The sequence below is a fragment of the Lissotriton helveticus genome, chromosome 8 (assembly GCF_964261635.1).
Source record: "Lissotriton helveticus chromosome 8, aLisHel1.1, whole genome shotgun sequence".
NCBI classification, from domain to species: Eukaryota; Metazoa; Chordata; class Amphibia; order Caudata; family Salamandridae; genus Lissotriton; species Lissotriton helveticus.
In genome coordinates this window covers 241,540,851-241,557,739 of record NC_136069.1, presented here as the reverse complement: position 1 = coordinate 241,557,739, position 16,889 = coordinate 241,540,851, and the positions used below count along the sequence as shown (strand labels likewise).

Sequence of the window (16,889 nt, the reverse complement as noted above, 5' to 3'; positions counted from 1 at the left end):
GGCAAGTACTGATCACCACCCGGACGGCTCTTCGAGTGGAGGGGAAACGACACTGGCTGCACACACACCACTGTAAGAAGGTCTCCTCGACCCTGGCCACGACAGAAAACATCAGCACCCAAGAAGAACTGCTGAACAAAGACCGGCCATCACTGAACTGTTATCCTGATACCGAGGCACTTGAACTTGCAAAAATCTCTGATCCCACTGTGCCATCCAGGGAAGGGTATTTCCTGCGTCGAAAGGAGGGAGCTTCGGCTAAGTAGACCACAGACTAAGTTGGATCTCAGAACGGTAGCCTAAACACAACCAAGGGTTACCCGGAGAGAAGCTAAACGAAGTCTGCGGTTCTGCCCACTACCGAGCACCTCGAAGATGATGGAAGCGCCAGATAAGAAGATGATGGAAGCAACCAGAAATACCCACTACCGGAACCCACAGACTGACAGTATACACAAATCGAAGACAATTGCCCTTTTCATTGTCCTCCTCTTTTGCCTCCTCCTCATGACTTCCTTCTGGATCGTGGAAGAGAGCTCACCCGCTCATCAGATATTGCTGACCACTGCACAGCCAACCACTATGAAAGAGCATCACCTGATCTCCCTTTCGCCTCAGCTCCGAGAAAGGCGTAAGGAGTTCTGGAACAATTCCTTCGTGCAACTGTTGCACCAGCACAACCTTGCCGCCAACACCACCAACTGCTGGATCTGCGGGTTGCTCCCGCATGCCACTGGACACTCCATCCCTTTCATCCCTTCCCCTTTCTCAGTTCACGGCTCCTGCCTTGCCTGGTTGATTCTCTTGCAAGAGAGCTACAAGGACAACGCCACTTCAGGTCAAACAGTGTCACACTTCTACCATGGGTTCTGGCTGAACAAAACCGGAAGAACATCTGCTCCCTTCTGTCCTTTGACCTCTGGTCCCTCCTTCCAGATGGACATCCCTGCCAAAGAACGAGTCGAAATGCAGGTGTTCCATAATCCAGCCAGACCCACCTTCTCCTACCTATGGAAACGAACTGCTGCCACACTGACTGTGGCCCTGTCCGTTATCAACGTCACGGGCCTCGTGTGCCTCGAAGGCCTGTGTACACAGCTGGTGGGCCACAGTTCCTGCTGCATCACCAGAACATTGGACTCGATTGATCCCCCCTCCTTTGTTGCTTCTCCGAATATGTACTTTGTTTGTGGCACCAAAGCTTACACTTGGCTTCCAAAAGGTTGGGGGGGTACTTGCTACATCGCCTTCATTCTCCCTCCAACGTACGTGGCCCCAGAAAACCATCACCGGCAGAAGCGCGCAAGAGACATTGAACAAGCCGACTCCACTGGAGCACAGTTCCTGGATGCAGTGAAGGGACTTGTCCCTCTGTGGGGCCCAATGGCAAACAGCCGCGCCATCCGACACCTGACCCAGGCAGTAGAAACGACCATGAACATCACGGCGGGCATCCTCACTAACAATACGGCCGAGCTTCAGGCAGTCCGCCTGGTGGCTCTTCAGAACCCCCTTATTCTAGATGTGGTTCTAGCCGACCGTGGAGGAGCATGCCGCATCATCGGGTCTAGCTGTTGCACCTACGTGCCAGATAACTCGCCCTCAGTCTACAAAGCAATCGAGCACCTCCACAGACTTTCCTCGGAGGTTCACCAGGAGCAGGAAGGATGGTCGCTTGGGAAGGTTCTGGGGTACTTTGAAGGACTGGGGATGGAGGTTGTTTACATTTATCTTGATACCGGTCGTGGTACTGTGTGGGTGTTGCTTAGGTATTCAATGCTTGCCACCTTTGTGTTCACTCATTGCCAACTGCAGGTGCCCTAAGACTTTGGAACTGAACATATGAGTCCCCTCTATGAAGTAGAAATACGTGGCCTTATGGGGATAGATCCGAATTGACAAGTTGGCGAGACATGTTAAAAGGGAGGACTGTTGAAATCTAGTTTGTGAGCTGAACATCATCTGCGCCATCTTGTCCATTTCCTCAGACACACGCACAAATATGCACAGCAGCCATTTTAGGCGCCATGGCCTCTCTGCCTACTGCCGATAGCCAGCGCGTCTCACCCCCTCACTCCCCGGCCTCGCAAGTACACCCCCCCCCTTGACAGCCCCCGGTCTCTCCTGCTTGGGCCCTAAACGCACCTCCAGCGCGACCCTGCCTCCGAGCCACATCCCGTGCTGAACCCCCCACACCCTTTCATCTCATTCATAAAACAGGCCCTTTGATAACCTCTTCCTCCTTGCCCGATTGTTCGGCCTGATCCCAGGCCATCACTTAGCCCAGCAGATGCAATTTATTGCCCCTACAGTAGGACCTCGCCTCACTTCAAAGGAGCGGGGATTAATCAATGCCCTCACACACCCCAGATCCGATCGATTACCCGCATTTCTGTTCCCAGCGGAATGTCCAGCTGCGCGATAGCCATCATGCTGAGATTAGGGGTGGGGACTCCTACTGTAGATATGTGTGGGAACGGGCCTGAACCGGGGATTCCAAAGATACCTTTTCCGTACTTCAAAGCAATACCACGGATGTCACAAATGTAACAAAACCATAAAACTGTGTATAAGAGGCCAGGCCTCAGAGATGCTGTTAGAGCACCTCGAAACGATACCTCGTTGTCTGATCTGATGTGTTCTGCTCCGTCGGAAATAAACTCCTGTTTCCTGCCTTCCAGTCTCCAGCGCCTGCCTCTTTACTTGATAATCGTGAGTTGGGTGAGAAGCGGCTGACGCCGGGCAAACCTTGAAAGGGGTAATCGACCTGATCTGCCTGAACCCTTTGTTTAACAATGGAAGCTCACTGGACATTTACAAAATGTATCTCACTTGTCTGGGGGTTGAGAAAGCTATGTCCCCTGAAGGATGTAGCACTTTTATGGAGGAAACCCAGTCAATTGTTGAGCGGCACATTTTGCATTGCACCCGAAGTTATGTGGAGCATCTTTAACTAGAAATGGTAGACTAGTGTCTGAGGCCAGTCATATGGGCTGGCCATTAAATCAGCAGTTACATTTAAAGAAGTATAAGGGTTGCCACAAGAGAACTGTGACTTCAAAGGTCGCATCTTCTCAAAACTATTCTCTCAAAAAACAAACTGGCTTTGCTTTATTTCAGTGACAAACAAAATTCACAGGCTGTCTTTGAAGATCACAGCAAACCCTTTGGTGTGTTTTATTCGCCAATTCCAAAGATTACCTTCATGCTTGCGATTCAAAAGGCATCCCATTTTAAAATCTCCTGATCCCACAACATCCAAAGCAAACAAAATAATCCACGCCACACCGCATGTATTGGACTTTCTCCATTTCTGCAGCATTTGGATTATTAAACGTTGCACATATTAACTACATGTTTTGTATATTTCTTGACTGTAATGAGGGTTTCGCTTTAATATTAATGTACTACATTCAGTTTTCCGTGAGAAAGATCTAGCTGCATGCTCCTGCTTTTCTTTCTCGTAGGTTGCCTAAAAAAAAAACCAAAACCTAAACATGGCACAGATAAGCACGAAAAACTTACAGAAAATAATTCATAGTAAGAGATATGCAACTTCAAACCGCCTATACTCGATTTAAACATAACATGACCACAAACACATACCCCCACCCCACACTCAACACCAATAGACGCAAAACACAGCCAAAGTATGGATGATGTAACTGCATAGCCAGCCTACGACCTATACTTTCCTAGAAGTGATGCATGAGACTCATTGCCTACCCATCACATATGCTCTGCAAAAACAATAATGCACGTGACTCGTATTCTTCCCTCAAGTTAACAGCAAGCATGGGCAAGTATGACTTTGTTGAAATGTGCATTATATACTTCAAATGATCTAAAAGCAACACTTCAGTTTATTCAGTCTATATGTGGCCTATCATTTGGTGAGGTTAGACAAAGTCTCACGTATTCCTTTTATAGTGTATGGTCAACTTTATGTTTCATGATTTGTAGATGGCACAGCTTTTGTGGACAGGCTGCCTAGGGCATTTAACACCTACTGGGAGAGGTACCAATGTACATCAGGAGGAACAGTTTTGTGACCAATAAATAAAATAGTTAAAATTATATTTCTGAGGACAGTAAAATAAAAAATTCCCTTTTTATTAGGCCCTTGAGTAAGTCAAGAGAAGACCCTACTAGTGTGTGTCCCATCTTCATAGAAATACATTTGCATATTAGACGTACAATATCAAAGGTCTTGGCGTCATTAAACGTCATTTTAAGGTTTCTTCTCTTATACAGGAGCTGTGTATAAACTCAACTTAAGCCTATATTCAATAGAGCGGACCGCTGTCCCTCCAATCCCACCTGAAGCTGCACTGGAGAATGGAAAACCCTATGCATTCTACCATGAATTGGCGGTATACTCTTTTCTGCATAAATCTTTAGTGGTTCTGTGGTAAAAAGTTACAATTAAGTTGTTGAACATGTTAAAGCACCAAGCAGGCTTCTATAATCCTTTCTTAGATTCTGCTTGCCAGGGTCGTGCAGTGAGTTAAGGGGGTGATGACCGGGAATGAGCTGTAGGTTGCAAATCCTTAAAAACTATGAAGAAAATGTTGTAGATGAAAAATGTGCAACTGTTCCCAAACTTAGTACAGTTATAATGCAGAGCCTGGACGTGGTAGCACGCCCAATGTAGGAAAGTGAAATATTATGTGGGTGAACAAGTGTCACACAATTTAAATTAAATAAACCTGTGCTCAATCGCTGGTAGCATGACACAAAGAAGCAAGGCTTAAATCAAAAGCATTGTCTAAGGTATTTAAGCAGTGCATAACCAGTAGAAAAAGTCACAATAAAAGTCCACACCCAAATGTAAAATAAATAGATTTCTTTTAGTAGAATAAAACCGAAATGACAAAACTCCAGTAAGGAGAATCAGAGATATTATGCTTTAAACGATTAATGTTTAAAAGCCAGGAAAACTCAAGGTCCCAATGTAAGTCATTGGTCGCAGTAGACCGGGACACAAGTGCAATTTTAGGCCCACCACAAGGGAGCCTGCATGAAATACACCAAGTGGATTGGTACCTGTCAAAATATGGAAGTCAAAAACCTTAAAAAAGATTCAAGATTCTCACTTCCAAAAGAGACTTACCCCCAGATTAATCATGGTCATGTTTTGCGTGTCCTTAATAGTCAATGTTAAGGATTCACTATTAAAGACTCGCAAAACGGGATGCATGTAGAAATCGCAATATTTTTTGCGATTTCTACTGCTTCCTTATTTGCGATTCGCTAATTGCGAATCGCAAATAAGGAATGGCTTTCCCATTCATTCCTATGGGCCTAAAGGCCCATAGGAATGAATGGGGAGTCATTCCTTTTTTGCGAGTAGCAATTAGCGAATCGCAAATAAGGAAGCGATTTCAAGGGTGCCAGGGTGTCCAAAGGACACTCTGTAGCACCCCTGAAATGGTAATGTACACTGGTGTTGCGCACACACATGTGCAAAGGACATGTGTGTGTGTAACATACAACTTAGAAAAATGCACTAAAGTGCATTTTTCTAAGTTTTCACTATTTACCACGTAGTTAGACTTCGCTGTAAATAGCGTCCCCAGATTGCGAATTCGCAATTTTTAAATGGTTCATGAATTGCATTTAAGGAATCTCAAAGTGAGATTCCTTAAATGCAATTTCTCGCAATTTAGCGATTTCTATAATTGCGATTTTTACATTTGGGATGATGAATCCCAAATGCAAAAATAGCGCTCGCAAAGGACCAGATTCTCAGAATCTGGCCCCTTTGCGAGCCGATTTTGCTTTGATGAATCTGACTGTTAGCCACTTTCTTTTCGAAAAATGTTGACATTTTTCTAAATCCCAATGCAGAATGAAACTTTGTTACCTCTTGTGAAGAAAAATCCTCTCCAGGCGGTACACTGCTGAAACTGTAACAGCTACCCTAGAACTGAAGGCCAAATACTTGAAGCAGGTTCGTCCTCTGTTGCTCTGTGGCTTTGGAGTTTTCTCTCTGATAATTTTCTAAATCTCAATTAAGAATGGGATTTTTTTTCGAAGGTGTGGAGATCTCTATGCAGGGTGAAGATGAAATCCAATCCAATGCAGTTGAACTGATGGCTGAATAGGTTTTCAGGCAGATACCCCTGAAGCTCTAGAGCTAAAGTTTCCCAATGTGTCCAAACTTTCCTCTAGTGCTCAACCAACGTCTGGAGGACACTTCTAAGGATCCTAGGGGAAGGCACCACTAGAATCTCAGGGTGTCAGACATAGACCAATGGAAAAGTTGAGCTTCAGTCCAGTTGCCACTTGCCCACTGGGATTCTTCACAGGAATCTCCTCTTCAGCTTGTTATGTTTTGAGAGCCAACCAGGACCAGATATTGATCCTTAGAGATTCCCTCTCTGGACAATGGAGTAAATGTTCCCAGGCCCTGGCCTGCCTACTTATTCATTAGTTCCTCTTTGCATGAATGCAAACAGGCCCAAGATGGCCAAAGTCTACAGCCACAATAAACTTGGGTCCGCAGAGATGGGGTGTGAAGTGAAGAGTACTATGGAAATTACTAATGTTCTCCCAAATATAAGACTAAAATCCAGTCCTTTGTGTGTGAACTTGACCAGTCCCATTGAAGTGCAAGTGTAGTAGGTGACAGCTCTGCCCATCCCCCATCAAGCCACCATGACCCATCGTACCAACACCGAGACCCTCTATTGCGATACAGTCTAGGGTGAATCCACAAAGGCCAACTGACAATTATAGCTAGTCACGTGAAACAGGAACAAGTTGCAGGCACCAAATAGTTAGGACAAGAAAAACATGCCAACTTTCCAAAAGCGGTGATTTATGAATTGTGACTCAAAATACAACTTTACCATTAGAAAGGGTTTTAGACCGAAATTCCTCAGACACCAAACATGATATTCCAACCTGCTCCCAAACAAAGATTATCACTTATTAAATGTAATAAGGTAACCCAATGTAATCCTATCGGAGAGATCGGCCTTACAGAAGTGAAAAACGAATTCAAGGGGTTTTCACTGCCAGGATATTAAAACTTAAAAGTACATGTCCACCTTTTTAAATACAAGGCACCCTGCCCTATGGGCTTTTATGGCCTAAGCTATGAGTGACTTATGTGTATTAAAAAGGAAGTATTAGGCCTGGCAAAAGTTTTCTTTTGCAAGGTTGAAATGGCAGTATAAACCTGCACACACATACATGTGTAAAGGGCTACTTTAAGTGGGTGACACAATGAGTGCTGCAGTCCCACTTGAGGCCTTCAATGTACAGGCCCTGGGTACATGTAGTATCACTTGGCATATGTAGTATCACTTGACTGGGGACCTATAAGTAAATTAAATTTGCCAACTCTGAAATTTCTTTCTATTATATTAATCCATGTAATTATGTCTTTATAAGTGATAGCTATTTGAAAATTCCCATTCATAACCTTTTATCTTTCAACTCTAGCAATATCTGAAGACAAACTCCACCTAAAGAGTTTTTTGGTTGTGTCTGTTGTATCATCAGTGATAAGCAATGACCTACGATGGGTAACGGAAATCTTATATAAAAAAAACATACTTTCATTTCTGCTATTACAAGTCAATATTCCGTACTGACACATTCATGTCAATATAATCTTCAGTAGTGCAGTGAAGCTTCCCTACTCCAATTTAGAAAATAAATTGTAATATGTTGGTCATTCTGTATTTAATATATAGACATGACTATGTAGTAAAAGGGGCATGCAAAATATATATTATGTGCTAGTACAATGTTGCCAAGGGACAAGGCATGGCTACTAATAGTGCAGCAGGTGCAGTGGCACTGGGGTACCGAACCCTGAGGGGCCACTGAACCCTGTTATTTTCTGTATTTTACTACTCCAACAGCAATTAAATGGCGACTTTCCTTGCTTAAACCAGGCTCCGTGGCCTCCTTGCTACACTACTGCGAAGATACTGATATTTACCCTTTGTGAAGTTTGTTAAATCCCTTGAGCCCAAAGATGACTGTCAACTAGCACCAGTATCTTTGGTAGTTTAATAAAATATGAAAAATTAGGAGTCTAATGATGTTGCAATTTGCACAACCCTCAGCAGAACATTTGCTCCATTAGGGGAACTTGCGAGCATTCCCAGCGTATCATTGGCAAAATGAGACACGTTTGCCCAATGGAACCCTTTGTGCAGTTCTTGTTAAATAATTCTTGCATTCTCATGACTAATCAGAACTAATGCTGTTTCGTGTGCAGGTTCGGATTGGGACAGAAAACAGGCCTGGGCATCAAAACAAAAGTGGCCCCTATTAGTAAATTAAACAGCTACAAAAGTATCCAATGTTTGTAAATGTGGTCAGTAGTGAACATGTAGGACAAGCTAGGTAGGTGTTTTGCAATGTATGGAAGGCTGTATGGATTTGTGCTTGCTGCAGGCAATGTTTGCTTTACTATCAGGGAAATCAACGGTATAACTGGCCCAGCAAACCATAAAACAGACCCACAAACAGCCAGTGCGACCCTGTTCATGAAATGGTGTGCATTAAGCTCTCAGGAGCCAACCTCTGAGTTATGCTGTCCAGGTTACTTCGAATACTGTGAGCTCAGTGGGTCTGGGCACCTTAATGCTATCACCTAACCCTTCTGAGACAAGATGCCTGAGACAGACAAGAGCAGTAGTGGTGAAAAATATCCAAAGTTACTGCTATTGGTTGCACATATGTGACGTGTTAAAAAGAAGCATCAACACACCAAACAGATACAGAAAAGAGACCAACAGTGCAAAACTCAAGACATTCAAGAAACACATTGGTTTGGGTACTCCATGGATGTTGTGACTGTTTATTTTGGCGCTGTTTTTTGTTTAGGATTTATGTAGCACATCGGGTGCTGCTTGTACAGCATTGTGGTGCTGTATGCAGTCAAAGATGAGTTGCCAAGTGGCTCTGAAGTTTCCATCACAGGCCGGAGTCTGTGGTGGAGTACGGAGCTGTGGAAACATGCTGTCAGTAATTGTGCAGCAAAGTGTCTATGTGAGGTGACAAGTCAATTCTCTTTCTCTTGATGGTGACTTCATGTTGGAGATTCCATGCAGCCGTGAGACATGACCTGTCATCTCTTTGATAACACAGAACAGTGACAGTCCCATTATTGTGCAGGCCTCTGCCAGTCCTTCTTCCACACCTCAAACCTCTTGTCAAGTGCACTTTCCATCAGGTTAACCAACAGAGAGCCCTAGCACTTCAGCCTGGAATGGAAGCACAGTGTTCTCCATGACATCTCACTTTTGTGTCTCTAAGAAACCACACTCAGGGTCTGTGGTTCTTAAGTTGAGCCAGTGGCTTCAGTGGGGGCCACTGGCACTGATTTTTGGGGACCAGCACTTATTTTTCCTCATCAGACATTAACAGAGAGCAAGAGAGGGAGCAACAAATGAAGTGGAACAATAGAGAAAGAGAAAAAAAAACATTACAAAAGGAGAAAGCAGAGGCAAGAGTGAGATAAAAGTGAAGGGTGTGCATGGCCGTGCATTACGGGAGGTATGAGGTGGAACGAAGACTGCATAGGCTTGTTACTTGCTCCGCCAACATGTAATAGCAGCCGCTGTGGGCTTCTAAGCAGAGCTTTGGGCACCGGCGCTCATTATTTTATAAATTAAGCACTGAGGGTCCATCTGGCCTATAATGAAAACTGGTAGTGCTAGAATGGCAGGTCTGACAAGTCAGTATATGGGCTGGCTTTATGGCTGACTGTGCGCCTGCTTTATGGTCTGCTCTGTCAATTTATACTGTTTATTTCCCCAATATCATTACTACCATTGCCAGCAGCAAGCACAAATGCTTGTAGTCTCCAATATATTGCAAAGCTCCTATACAGCATGTCTTTACAAGTTCAAAACTGTCTCGATTTGCAGAATGCAGGCCCCTTTTTATTATTAGCTTCTGTTCGCTAATGGGGGGCTACTGTTATTTTGGTACCCTGGCCTATTTTCTGCCCCAGTCCAACCCTGACCGCACTTTCTTTCTACATTTAAAGTGTTTATTTCTGAAACCTGACTTGCAAGAAGGTTCACATCACCTGTGAATGCAGTGAGCCAAGAAAGCACAACTACCATTCTTCTTGTGGGTGAACCTTGTATGGAAAGTTGCTCATTTTGGACCTAAAAGGTTCCGTTAATTTTGACTGTGGTTTAGCGGTCGGAGCACATACACTGCGCACTGAATAGCAGTGTCCCAGTGCTAGAGTTCAAGATTACCAGCGGATGAGCCCCAGGAAAATGAAGAAAAACTGGGGGTGACCACCTTAAAAGGGGTCACTTTGCAACACCCATAACCACAAATGGGACACAATATGTCCACAGTGAATTAGTTTCATAGATTTCCACCCCCTCTATGGATATCTTAATGGACTAATGGAAATGATACCATGTGTTTAAAGCATATTTTGATTTGAAAAACGACCAGCAGGGCAAATTAGCTGTTTATGCCCATCAAGCAGACCGTGAAGTTGGATGCAGTTGGTTCGAAGACATTGTGAGCCAGACTTATAGGTAAGCAGAGCTCTGGCTCAAAGCAATCAAACATCTGCCTGAATAAATGTAACCACCAAAATATGCATGTTATTCCCCATTAAAACGAAAATACTTGGAATAAGTGATAATTGTTACTCCCAAAATCTGAACTGTGCAGTGTCTAAATTTATCTGGTGCATTAATTACCAACTATCTCCCTGGCAATGGTGGTTCATCCGCTAAGGCAGAGGAGCGTCACCCCACTGCTATTTAAGCAGTGCAAAAAATAAAAATAAAATGATAATAATAGGTCATTATTATTATTTTATTTTTCTATGCGGCACTCGCAGCCAGGTGGAGGCAGGTCTCGGCTCTGTGACGCCAAGCATTGTGAGGGGTGGTTTGCACTCCTCTAAGTGCACTACTCTGTGGGGCCGACCAAACCATCATGCTTACTTGGCATGTTCTCCATTGGGCTATGTTGCACGGCCCGGTGAAGAACATGCCCAGCCTCCCCAAGCACTGCCTGAGTGTCCAAACAGGACACTCTGACCAATCAGGATGCTGCTTCTGCAGCGTCATGATTGGCTGGGAGAGCCCGGATGCCTGAGTGCTTTCAGTGCTGTAGTAGACCTGAAGAGGACGGAGGAGGGGAGGCGCGGCGCTTCAACATAAAAAAAGGTACGTTTATTTTTTATTATTTTTTTAATCCATTTCCACAACCCCCCCAGTTCCGAGGCAGCCGTCACTGCTCCCTGGCGCACTCATAAATAGGTCTATAGGTGCTCATTACAATTTAAGGTTAAAATCTGATAGCTGTAAAAATAGTTGTTTGCACAGACATCACAATTATAAGTTTTTCCCATAAATATCCCTACAGGCCAAAGCTGGCAAAATGTATACAAGGAAATGGCCCAAAAATTTCAAACCATGCACAATTTGGTGATTTCAAAACTGATTTTGCTTGTTATTCCATCTTTCAAGCTAAAAACTGGGGGGCATATTACCAAGGGTGGCGATAGGCAATTATCGCCGGTTTAGCGGCCGTTTTTGTCTGCTAAGCGGCGATAATTCTATCGCTCTATTGGCAAGCTGTCGCTAACTGATGTTAGCGACATCTTTTAGGTGATAGCGAGCGGTTTGGGGCCCGCTTTGCATGTCATTAGCGATATTTATCGCTAATGACATGCAAAGTGGGCGTACCCAACCAGTTAGCGACTGTAAGCAGTCGCTAACGTCGCTATCGCCTATTAGCAAGGCAGGCGTAGCGATGGAAATATTTCTGCTATCGCCAAAAACCAACGCCTGCTCAGACCAGTTCTTAGCCATGTTATCCAATGGGAGGCGGATAAGATGGCTAAGAGCATTTCGTCGCTAATGCATGAATATCGCTGTATTCTCAGCGATATTCACGCATTTCGCATGATTTTTATCGCTTTTGAGATAAACCTTGCTAATAGCAAGTTATCTCAGCGAAAAAAAACGGTGATGCGAGGCGATAAAAATATTGCCGCTAACCCTACTTAGCGATAAATATCACTATTTGTTGGTAATATGCCCCTAGGATAGGAGGTATTTACCACACGTGTTAATTACCTCACCATGGGTTAATAGTAAAATAACCCAACATTTTGCCCCCGTCTTGTAATGAGTGCCTAAGTCATCTTTCTTGGTCGTGGCTTAACTGTGGCTTTAGTTGTCGCTGTTCTTAAACTTGTCTCTTCTTCGAAAGTCAGGTTTACTTGTGAACAGCTAACTCTCTTCGGTGCACAAACAGTTGCCATCCGTGTACGGACAACTCTCCTCTGTGTGTGAGAACCCTCTCCAGTGTACATGCAACACTTCCGCTGCCTAAAACAGCAACCAACCCCAAGATGTATAGTGTAGTATAGATCCCTACTGTGCAAGTACTCCCTGCTCAGGAATCCATTCTCTCTTAAAACTGGCAGAGATCAAACACAGCGGGTTCTTTCACAGTGGCAACCTGATCATAAATGCACGAGTCACTTCTCTCATTCACTGCCCAATACAATATTAATCAGTAGGTGGCAGGCTCGGTGCCGTGCGGAAATGTTTAACGTAATGTCAGTCCTGATCGCAGTTTTTTTCACCTCTTTGAGGACTCTTCTAACTAAGGCTCCTGTTAATTCATTACTCGCCTCCCTCTGAGGAGCATGTGCAGAAATGACAAGCTTTCAACCTGTGCAAGTGCCCCGAATCTGAGCAGGAGATCCGAGAATAGACAAAAATGGAAGATCCGTACCTGTGCTGGGGCTCTTAACCTGTGCATAAGATCCGCACCTGTGCTGGGGCTCTGAACCTGTGCTGGAGCTTCGAACCTGTGCAGAAGGTATTAAGGAGGAGCTCCGATCATATACAAAAGCCTCAAACCTATGCAGAACTCACGTTAAGCGCATATGTTCCCAATCTGTGCCTGCGATCCAAAGCTGATCAGAAGTTTCGAGCCTTTGCAGAACATCCGCGCCCGTGCTGGAGCTGTGAACCTGCGCTGAGGTTCTGCACCGGAGGGGGAGCGACCCTAAACAAAAGCTCCAAACCTTAGCAGAACCCACGAATATCTCAGCAGCTCCAAACCTGAGTTGAAGCTCTTAATCTGTGCAAAAGCTATACATCTCTGCAGAAGCTCCGAACCCAAGCTGGGACCCTAAACCTGTACGCGAACTCAGGAGGCATGCAAAGCTCCCTGCAGAAGCTCCGAACCTGTACGGGAGCCCCAAACCTGTAGAGCACTCAGGAGGCATGCAAAGCTCTAGCTCTCTACAGAAGCTCCGACCCTGTAGGGAAGCTCCGAACCTATACGGAAACTCAGGACGCATACAGAGCCAACACTATACAGAAGCTCCGAACCTGGGCTGGTGCTCGGAACCTGTACGGTAACTCAGGAGGCATGCAAAGATCCAACACTATACAGAAGCTCCAACCCTGTCCTGGTGCGTTGAACCCGTAAAGGTGCGCTGAACCTATAGTGGTGCTCTGAACCCGTAGTAGTGCTCTGAATCTGTTCGGGAAACCCAGGACACAATCAGGGCTTCAATTCTCTACAGAAGCGCCGCACCTCCTGTGCTGGTGCTCTGAACCTGTGCTGGTGCCCTGAACCTCTATGGGAACTCAGGACACTTCAAGCTCCGACTCTCAGTCTCCACAGAAGCTCAGCACTTGCTCTGCTGGTGCTCTGGACCTGTTTTGCAGCTCTGTACTCGTGTGGAGACTCATGCCCATGCATGTGACCCGGATCTGTGCAAACTCCGAGCACGTGTGAGAGCTCGGACCTGTGCCGAGGTTCCAGACCTATGCATGTGACCTGGATCTGTACAGACTCCGAGCACGTGTGAGAGCTTGGACCTGTGCCGAGGTTCCAGACCCATGAGTGTGATCCGGATCTGTGCAAACTCCGAGCACGTGTGAGAGCTTGAACCTGTGCCGAGGTTACATACCTATGCATGTGACCTGGATCTGTGCAGACTCCGAGCACGTGTGAGAGCTCGGACCTGTGCCGAGGTTACAGACCTATGCATGTGACCTGGATCTGTGCAGACTCCGAGCACGTGTGAGAGCTCGGACATGTGCCGAGGTTCCAGACCTATGCATGTGACCAGGATCTGTGCAGACTCCAAGCACGCGTGAGAGCTTGAACCTGTGCAGAGGTTCCAGACCAATGAGTGTGATCCGTATCAGTCCAGAAACTCCGAACAGGTGTGAGAGCGTGAACCTGTGCAGAGGTTCCAGACTCATGAGTGTGATCCGGATCTGTGCAAACTCCGAGCACGTGTGAGAGCTTGAACCTGTGCAGAGGTTCCAGACCCATGAGCGTGAACAGCATCAGTGCAGAAACTCCGAGCACGTGCAGGAGGAGGTCGAACCCGAGCAGAAGCCCCCATCAGGAGCAGGTTTCTAACATGTGCAAAATATCCCCTGTGCTTCAAATGCACATCATTTTAATGTGCCACAGTGCCAGGTATTACCTAAAACACAGAAAACTGAATTACATGCCACCTATACATATTCAAAACCACAAAAAATATATATTTGTCATTTTCGTATTCTGGAATGCTAGACATGAAACATATCACGGATAGTTTATAATAGACTAGTACAATACAACACACGTCAAAGCAATCGCGGTGAAACTAAAAAGTAATCCAAATGAAATGTAGTCACATAGATACTGCACCTAACTGCCTTCATCTCTGTTCTTTACAGGCACGAGGAAGTGCCATTCCTTCGTGGAACTTTTTCTATACCCAAAGAGTGCACGAGAATGACTAATACCCAAACAGATCTCAGTCGCGTGCTCAGCCGAGCATCCACCTCTCAGTGCCAAGTGTGAAGGCAGAACTTCCTCCAGCTGTCTCCAGCTGGAAAAGGGTACAGCGAGTACCGCACGCTGCTCTGCACTGGCAGCACACACTGCTCAGCACTAGCAGACCCATTCCATATCTGTGCGCCACCACAGCGTGAGGCGCGAACACACCTGCGCGCTTTCATTTCACCTGGCGCAGAGGTGGCCAGACACCACAGACACCTCTATACACCCGCGTGTGCCGTACCCAGCTGAAGCCTGGCAGGGGGCGTTTTGCCTATGGTGCCGGCACTACGTGCCAGTGCCGCCTGCACATCCCACAACAACTTTCAGCATCATGGGATGTAATGGGGCGAGCAGTCCGGCACAGCGTGCTGCCACAGCCGCGCAGCAGCCACACCGCGTCCCAGTACCAGGACTGGAGCACCAGCTCCGGCGGAGACTGCACATGCGAGGATTCTCTGATAACAATGCCAGCGCGCTGAGGCGATGAGCATCCCTCCTTACCTTGGCTGTCAGATGCCCGCCTCCTGGCTGTGCCGGCCGGTGGAAGCCTCCCAAACCCCACGCAGCCTCAGGTGACCCCCAAACAGCGGTCCCGCCTGGTATTCGGGCGTGTGAGAGAGTGGCTTCCAAGCAGCTGAAGGGGCCGGTGGGGCGCGCTGAGCCTGGGCTCCGGGAGGACTCAGGCAGCGCGCGCGTCGGTGCAGCGCAGAGGGTTCCCGTCACTTGGCGGCTGCGTCCATGCAGTTGCTGCTTCCTCAGTTCCGTGGCTGCTGCTGCGGACGCAGAGGTGATGTTGTGCCTCCCCCCGTCGGTGATTTCTGTACAACAATCCCTCAGCCAATGTCTCGGAGCTCCACTCGCTCTCAAGTCTTAACTGGCTGCTGGTTCCTGCTCGCAGCCTCTGTGCGAGAGCGGGTGTGTATGTTGTGTATGCCTCTCTCTCTCTCCTCCTTCACTCCCTCCCCATATTCACCCACCCGCCTCCCCACCGCTTATCAGCTGTCGCTCACACCCTTCTTGTACCCTCTTTCACCTTCTTCTTTTCTCACTGAATTATCATTCCACTTCCTCTGACCACCTCCCCTCTCTTTTTCTTTACATTCAGTGTCACATCTTTGGCTCCTAGCCTTTCCAGCATCCACATTTCCCAGCTTTATCTTCATCTCTTCACCTCATACCCTCTATTTCTGTGCCTTTCCGTTCGATTATCTATCTATCTATCTATCTATCTATCTATCTATCTATCTATCTATCTATCTATCTATCTATCTATCTATCTATCTATCTATCTATCTATCTATCTATCTATCTATCTATCTATCTATCTATCTATCTATCTATCTATCTATCTATCTATCTATCTATCTATCTATCTCAGCCCTTGGTAGCTAAGACACAGAGAAGGCAAGCTTAATTTAAGAAAATGTGTAACGCAGTTAAAAATTAGAAAACACAACACAATAAATATCTCACTCCAATTTATAAAAAATCTAATAACGGGAACCAAAGATAGGAATTCAAAATGTTTACATTTAAAACTAACTCCAAAAGAGTTAAATGTCGGCCATGGTTATTTGGTTGTACTTGACTTGGACCTATGTGCTATTTAAGGCCGACCACAATAGAGCAGGTGTCAAACATGGAAACTAGGTTTGTCCCAGTCAGAACTTTTACCTTCTGACTTAGTCTCAGAAATGGAAGTTGAAAATCTTCAGTGGGGATAGGTAGCAGGTTGTTGCCAAAAAGGGCTTCATGAGGCCGGATAGACAAGCCCAGAGCAGGAGAAATTAAAGTTTGAGCCCACGGCCGATTTCTTGCCAGCCGAATACTTTTGCCACTTCCACCTGGTGAACGTTTCTATGTTTGGACCTAGTCGGTTATTACAACCATCAAAGTTTCAAGATCAATCAATCAATCAATCATGCCATTTGTATATCGCACTACTCACCCGGGAGGGTCTCAAGGCGCTTGGGGGGAGGGGTATGCTACTGCTCGAACAATTTATGAAAAAAGAAATGCCGACCCTGCAGTTTTTGATGGCTATTTTAATTCAAGCAACAAACCAAATC

The 16,889-nt window shown here is 45.9% G+C and overlaps 1 long non-coding RNA gene across 1 annotated transcript in view; it reads right to left on the bottom strand.

Moving 5' to 3' along the window:
• Window positions 1-15,579, bottom strand: part of LOC144772567 (uncharacterized) — an 858,949-nt gene extending 843,370 nt beyond the window's left edge. The window contains exon 1 of the long non-coding RNA XR_013599804.1: window positions 15,322-15,579. This is a non-coding gene — a long non-coding RNA (uncharacterized LOC144772567). The remainder of the gene's footprint in view (window positions 1-15,321) is intronic.
• Between the last annotated feature and the right edge of the window lie 1,310 nt (window positions 15,580-16,889).